We start from the raw sequence: 7,832 nt of genomic DNA, 5'->3' as shown, positions 1-7,832 counted from the left end.
TTTCATGATATGTTCCTTACGTTCTCATTTTATATTTTACTCTCCTGAGATCTTTCCACTTCATTTTAGTAATGCTGGACTACTCGCAATCTCTCTGAAAGTGTTTATCTACAGATGCTATTTGTTTTTTTTTTTTTTCCCCTGGAAAGCCGTGGGCTTGATTTTAGGAGCAGACATTCATTCTTTTGGAGGAGAGATTTGTAAGAACAAGACAGGGCCTAAGGTCTGAGGGGTTCTGGGGTGCCAGGCAAAACACCAAGACAAAAACTCAGGCAGAGAAATAGCGCAGAACCTCGGTTATCAGAATCGGGATACCAAGAATCATACTAACTTAAGTAGACCATCAAGGCACTGAAACTTTCTGAAGGTCCTGGCTAATGTGACTTCATGTTGAGTGCATAATGCCTGCTAAAACACGTCAGTCTCAACTTGCTAAGAAGTAACCATATTTTCATTTAAAAACAAGATTTTTTTTAAAGATTTTATTTATTTATTCATGAGAGACACAGAGAGGCAGAGACATAGGCAGAGGGAGAAGCAGGCTCCTCTCAGGGAACCGGATGTGGGACTTGATCCCAGATCCTGGGATCACACCCTGAGCTGAAGGCAGATGCTCAACCACTGAGCCACCCAGGGATCCCCTTAAAAACAAAATCTAAACAAACAAGCAAACAAACAAATTAATGAATACAAAGTCAAATTCTAAAAGCTAGATTAAAAAACGTCTTGTAATTATTACATCATTGTTTATCTTCATGAGAAGGAATGATGAGGAATTTATTATATCCTTAATCCTTACTGGATAATCATGTAGGTCAATCTCTGGGAAGCTTCACCTAAATATGAGCTTCTCAACCTTTTTCACGTTGTGGAGCACATAGAAAATGGCGTTTATATGGCACAGGGGCCTATCCAAAAGGACGTTTGTGGACAAAGATGATCAGTCTTGGGTCTCTGTGGGCCCCAGGCCCTGCACAGCTTCCCTTGCGGCTGAAATGATCATTATCTCTGCACGCCTGAAACACATTCCCCACACACCAGCTCTGGTCTACATCATTCCAAGCAGAGGTACATCTAGTCTGTTTGGAAATGTCCCCAGGAAAAGAGTTTCTATCCCTCTTCCCAAGGTAAACTTTTTCCTCAGATTTCGTCACGTGGATACCAGCCAGAGATCACTTATTTTAAGCCACATGCTAACCTAGCTCATTTTAAGGACTTTGTTCTAGGTGTATGGCTTCATTTTAGGCTTTGTTTTAGATTACATATTTTTAAAAAAACAATTTCCTGTCACTTTCTTTTGTATAGCACCCTCATCTAATGCATACCTTACATATGGGGACCAGACTATGACTTGTGTTTTCACAGATTGCTTAATAAGTATCTTTTCCATCAGGAGTCAGCAAAATTCTAGAGGTAGATACAGAAGTAAATCAGTTAGAATCAGCCAACAGTTATTTTCCTCCATTTCTGTGGGACCCTATCATAGATTCTTGGGGAGGGAACAAGGAACAAAAGAAAGACATGACAAGGTTGTGTGAACCATTACCTTCTGGCATGTTATTATTCATTACAAATAGACTTATTTCCCCCTTTCTTATTCTCTGCTAAAGGACTAGCCCTAAGTGTCCTGCTTAATTTTGGTGATTGTATTTCAAAGGAATAATGGATATGGTCAAAGGCATTTATTTGGAAGCCCTGATAGACTGCTTATTTTTAAGGGAATAATATGATATGTGTGACAAATTACTTGAGTTTCATTTCTTTCCACCAAGACTAGGAATATGATCAAGTATCTTTTGACTTTTTAAAATTGCTGTTTACCTGGACTAGTTCCTACCATGAATGGATAATGGGAAGGAGTGGCAGTCCAGGCTTTAGATTTGCTGTTTTTTTCTGTTTCTCTTCTCCTCCTGCCCCATTATCCAGTGTAGAAGTATCTGTGCTTAACATTATATAATCATGTATTTTTTCCTGCTATCAAATACTTCCTTAAAATAATACATATATCCCATACACTAGAAAATAGTGGCTACTGCTCCTTGCCTAGTGCCTGTTTTCTTGATAATTAATACTCAGTCCTAACAGTGACAGTGGCAGCAATAGGAGAATTGACCTACTCCATGCATCTTGAAGGACATCTAGACCTAGGAGAAGCAAAGCCTTCTCATTATAACTTTTTAACAGAAACAAGTGATTTTATGGGATCTGCATTTTTTTTTTTTTAGTGCATATAAACTGCATTGTTTGCCATAGGTTTATAGAATGGGATGTGTGGTCAGGCTTTTATGAAACTATTTTCCCTCTCTTAGCCAACAGGCTTACAATTTGGTTACCTGCCAATGGTTTAGAGGTGGGGCCTTGTGTTATGGCTTTATAGGGCAATCAGCTCAGTTTTTCTAGTCCATGTGAATAATTGAAAGCAGGACCAGCCCACAGCCTACTCAGCCATGTTTTTCTTATTTTAAAAATAGCTAAATTATACCCATCGACTTGACTCCTAGATATATGGCCAAAAAAAATGAAAACACTAGTCACATAAAAACTTGTGTCCAGGGATCCCTGGGTGGCGCAGCGGTTTGGCGCCTGCCTTTGGCCCAGGGCGCGATCCTGGAGACCCGGGATCGAATCCCACATCGGGCTCCCGGTGCATGGAGCCTGCTTCTCCCTCTGCCTGTGTCTCTGCCTCTCTCTCTCTCTGTGACTATCATAAATAAATAAAAATTAAAAAAAAAAAAAAGAAATTGAGAAAATTAAAAAAAAAAAAAACTTGTGTCCAAATGTGAATACCAACACTATTCATGGTAGTCAAAAAAGGAAAGCAATCCAAATGTCTATCAGCTGATGGATAGGTAAACAAAATGTGGTATATCCATACAATAGAATATTATTCAGCAATAAAGAGCAATGAAGTACATACTATAACATGAATGTGCTTCAAAAGTATTACGCTAAATGAAAAAAGCCAGTCACAAAACACCATGACTCCATTCATGTGAAATGTTCAGAAAACAGAAAGCAGATTAGGTTGCTACGCTGGGGGGAGGGGGGGAAGGGAAATGACTATCAATAGGTATGGAGTTTCTTTCCGGGAGGAGGTAAAAATGTTTTAAAGTTGGTTGTGGTGATGTTTGCACAACTCTGCCAACATTTCGAAAACCACTGAACTGTACACTTCAAACAGATCAATTTTAAGGTATGCGAATTCTATCTCAATAAAGCTGTTCTTGTAATAATAGCTCAGTTATAACTCTCTACCCTGTAAGTGGGGGTTGGGAATGGTGACTTCCTTCCAAAGAGTACAGTATAGAAAGAGGGGAGAAAAGCGTCATCTCGGGATCCCTGGGTGGCTCAGCGGTTTGGTGCCTGCCTTTGGCTCAGGGGCAATCCTGGAGTCAGGGGATTGAGTCCCGCGTTGGGCTCCCGGCATGGAGCCTGCTTTCTCCCTCCTCCTCTGTCTCTGCCTCTCTCTCTCTGTCTATCATAAAGAAATAAATCCTTTTTTTTTTTAAAGAGTCACTTCACATTGGAGAAACTTGACAAGCACTACTACCTCAGCCAGGTGATCAAGGTTGACACGATATGTTGAGAACGCCACTTTACCTTTATTATCTTTCTCCCCAAAACCTGTAACTCTAGTCTAAACATGAGTAAAACACCAGACAAATCAGAATTGAGAAATATTCTACAAAATATCTGAGTAGTAGTCTTCAAAACTGTCAAGGTCATCAAAAACGAAGAAAGTAAAAAAAAAAAAAAAGAAGAAGAAGAAGAAAGTCTGAGAAACTGTTATAGCCAAGGAGACAGGAGGACTGAATGTAATGTGGTGTCCTGGGTAGGATCCTAGAATAGAAAAGGGACATTAGGTAAAAACTAAGGAAGTCTGAATGAAGCATGGACTTTTATAATAATAGATCAATGTTGGGACATTAATTGTGACAAAGTTTTTTTTTTTTTTTTTTTTTTTTTTTTTATTTATGATAGTCACAGAGAGAGAGAGAGAGAGAGGCAGAGACATAGGCAGAGGGAGAAGCAGGCTCCATGCACCGGGAGCCCGATATGGGATTCGATTCCGGGTCTCCAGGATCGCGCCCTGAGCCAAAGGCAGGCGCCAAACCGCTGCGCCACCCAGGGATCCCAATTGTGACAAAGTTACCATACTAATGTAATACGTTAATAACAGAGGAAACTGGGTGTTACCTAGCTTTCCCAAGCCTCAGTTCCTCATCTCTAAAGTAGGGATGATAATAGTGCCTACCTCATTGGTTTTGGGGATTTACGTGTTTTAAGCCATTTTATATATAATGTTTCAATAGTGCCTGACAAATGGTAAGTGCTCAAAAAGTGCTAGCTATTATTACTACTACAGTTACCCACACTTTTTTTCCAGGCATTTTTTTTTCTTAATGAGACAATGATTAAGAAGAAAGTCTAGCTAGTGCAAATATAAACCTGACTTTTTATAAGAGGTTCAGAAATGCTGCCCTTTTTTACAATGTTTATTAAGTAAACAAGTGCCTGTTTCAGAGGGAGGTGATAAGGAATTGAATATGTAGGTACAGTTTTCTCCTTCAACCATCTACATTTTAGATGGAATTGGAAGGAAGTGAAAGAAGATGTATACCCAAGGTGGAAAATAGAAAGGCAATATGTTATTTTGAATTCAGTATTAGTGGGGGACAAATAGATAAGAAATGGACTGTTCCCTCCCATAGAACCTCATGCCAGAACAAGTAAATAGCAAAATTAATATTAATTATAGTTTTTTCACCATTACTCACTTTTATCTGATGGTCATCCACAGGGGCAGTAAAATCTCAATGGGAAACTGCACAAAGACTTCTAAATACAGAAAATAGCTGGCTACAAACATTACATATGTATAAAATATCAACCATAAATACTGAATACACAGATAAACAACAGATAAAGAAAGAATACTTTTTTTTAGTACTCATATGTCTCAAATATTGCATGAAAATACTTAATACTAGGCAATTACTCATTGCTTATCTGAAAAATTTTTTAAGATTTTTAAAAATTTATTTATTCATGAGAGACACACACACACACAGAGAAAGAGGCAGAGACACAGGCAGAGGGAGAAGCAGGCTCCATGCAGGGAGCCCGATGCAGGACTCCAGGATCACCCCCTGGGCCAAAGACAGGCATTAAACCACTGAGTCACCCAGGGATCCCCGTGTTTATCTGAAATTTAAATTTAACTGGTGTTCTGTATTTTTATTCACTAAATCTGGCAACTCTACCCAAGGATAAGTATGCTCTTCAATGTTTATGATATTTTCTTTCTAAAATTATCATAAGAAACTTAGATGAACAGCAGCCCCTGGGGTTGGTCACACATTTTCTAAGCAGCAGTTCTGTAAGCCCTAGTAAGAAGGCTTTCTCTTGTCAAAGGTCACTGACTCGTAGAAAAAAAAAATATTAGAAGCCACAGCAATTCTATCTTTAAAGACATAGGAATTTGTTAAATCACCAGCTCTTTCATCTAAATTCAAGAAAGAAAATGGAGAAAATGTGAATAAGTGTGAGAGAAGCAGAGAGGGAGAAGAGCAGACATGGAAACAGAGGAAGGCATTCAGACAGACACAGACACAGAAAGAGAAAGACCAAGGCAAGGGGCAGAAGAGGGAGATGGGGAGGGAGGGAGTATCGTAGGTCTGAGATGAGTCAGTGGAGACGCACAGGGATTCTGGGGACTGCGGGCTGCAGGGCAGAGGGGCTGGGAGGAGGTCACAACAGCCAGACCAACATCCAACCAAGGACCAGCTGTGTGCATACTGAGGGATACATGGGAAGCTATCCTGCCTAGGTTGCAGCCAAGGAATCCTATGCTTTTGGCTCAGAAGAGACTGTTGGGAAGGAAGGAAGGAAGGAAGGAAGGAAGGAAGGAAGGAAGGAAGGAAGGAAGAAGGGAGTGAGGGAGGGAAAGACTAGGAGAGGAAAGGAGGGCAAAGAGGAGGGAGGGAGGGAGAAGAGGTACCCAGCTTTTTCTTAAGTTATATGTAGTGTTTTATCTAACTGAACAAAAGAGAGACTTCTTTTACTTAAAAAAAAAAAAAAGGTAATCTCAATTTGCCTTGGGAATTGAATCCATCTCTCATGCTCACACGCGTGCACACACACACACACACACACACCCCATGATTACACTCTGCATGTTTGACCTTGACTGAGTTCAGCTTCATGTTCGGCATTCTTCAACCTGGCCAAGTGGCAAAGGTGAGGAAGAACTGAGTCATTAAAGATAAAGTATAATTCAAGTAATCCATTTATAAATCATAAAGATTTCATTGTATGTTAAATTGTTAACAGGCCTAAAGAGTCAGACTTGGAGAAAAGATTTTTAAGCTGCTATCTCTTGGAACTTTCCAAAAAAATGAAAAATATTATAATAGCATTTTACTACTGAGGATGGGGAAATTGATTTCTATTGTGTATATTTTTTTCAAAGCACAGAGCTATGGACATTTTAGAGCAAAGTTTCCTTACATATCAACACAATAAAACATAAATGTGGTCTTGGTTAAAACGTGGACATATCAAAACTCTTATACGTGCTCCAATTGTCGGGAGAGAAAAGGCATAAAACCAAGAAGCGGCCCGGGAGACGCACTCTGTGGGGATGGAAAGGTCAGGCCGCCACGCCTTCCTCTGGGCCCCGCGGAGCCCCGCAGCCCGGCTCCTCTGGCCACCACTGCGGCTGCCCCTGTGCTGGTGGTGCCCCTGGAGCGGGGGCGCCCAACCAGGAGAGCCCTGCGACCGAGAGCCCTGACACGGGCCTGTCCTACCACCGGTACCTCCAGGAAGTCATCAACGTGCTGGAGACGGATGGGCATTTCCAAGAGAAGCTGCCGGCTGCCAATGCCGAGGACATCAAGAGTGGAGAGCTGAGCCGGGAGCTGGACTTTGTCAGCCACCATGTCCTCACCAAGCCGGATGGGCTCAAGCGACAGGAGGTGTCTCGGCTGCCGATGCTGCTCAAGGCCAAGAAGGATGAAGAGCAGGAGCCCAATGTACAGTTGGATCATCTGAGCCTCCTGAAGCTGGTTGAGCACCTGGACCCTCAGAATCAGCACACCTTTGAGGCCTGGGACCTGGAGATGCTGATCCAGAGGGGCCACCTGGGCCCTGGCCCAGGATGACTCGGCCCATCACGAAGAGTTCAAACGCTACAAGATGCTGGAACATGAGAGACACCGTTATCTGGAGTCACTGGGTGAGGAGCAGCGCAAGGAGGCAGAGAGGAAGCTGAAAGAACAACAGCGCCAGGCACCAAGAGCACCCCAAAGTCAATGTACCTGGCAGCCAAGCCCAGTTGAAGGAGGTGTGGGAGGAGCTGGATGGATTGGACTCCAACAGGTTTAACCCTAAGATCGCCTTCATATTGCATGCAACCTAAGCTGGGGTTGCCAAGCCCCTGCAGCTATGCCTAGGACACTGACCCAGAAGCTGCAAGCAGTTGACAGAGCTAACCAGGGCCTGCTTCATTCATTCACCAAACATTTACTAAGTTCCCTCTAAAGACCAAGCTTCACGGAAACCCTGTGGGTCTACTGTGAACAAAACAAAGTTCCCCCTCTCACACAGCCAGGGATCATGCAAACAGAGAACTCTGTATTTCAGTGTTTAAAGTGGGGCTTTACCCCACTAAAAAACTGGATAGAGTAAGCTATTCTAGAATTTTTCCATAAGGTGCCCATTAAACTAACACACCACCAAAACAACAACAACAACAAAAACCAAGAAGCAAGGATGGTAAGAATAATGTTTGAGGTTGTTTAATTTAGAAGGAAGGCTGGATAATAGCCAAT

At 41.9% G+C, this 7,832-nt stretch overlaps 1 pseudogene; it reads left to right on the top strand.

Annotated features, from left to right (window-relative positions):
* Positions 1-884: 884 nt before the first annotated feature.
* On the top strand, positions 885-7,420 carry LOC129521633 (nucleobindin-1-like; annotated as a pseudogene).
* Positions 7,421-7,832: the final 412 nt, after the last annotated feature.

Source organism: Nyctereutes procyonoides, unplaced genomic scaffold (assembly GCF_905146905.1).
Source record: "Nyctereutes procyonoides isolate TBG_1078 unplaced genomic scaffold, NYPRO_anot_genome, whole genome shotgun sequence".
Taxonomy (NCBI): domain Eukaryota; kingdom Metazoa; phylum Chordata; class Mammalia; order Carnivora; family Canidae; genus Nyctereutes; species Nyctereutes procyonoides.
This window is presented reverse-complemented; position numbering and strand designations above follow the sequence as displayed.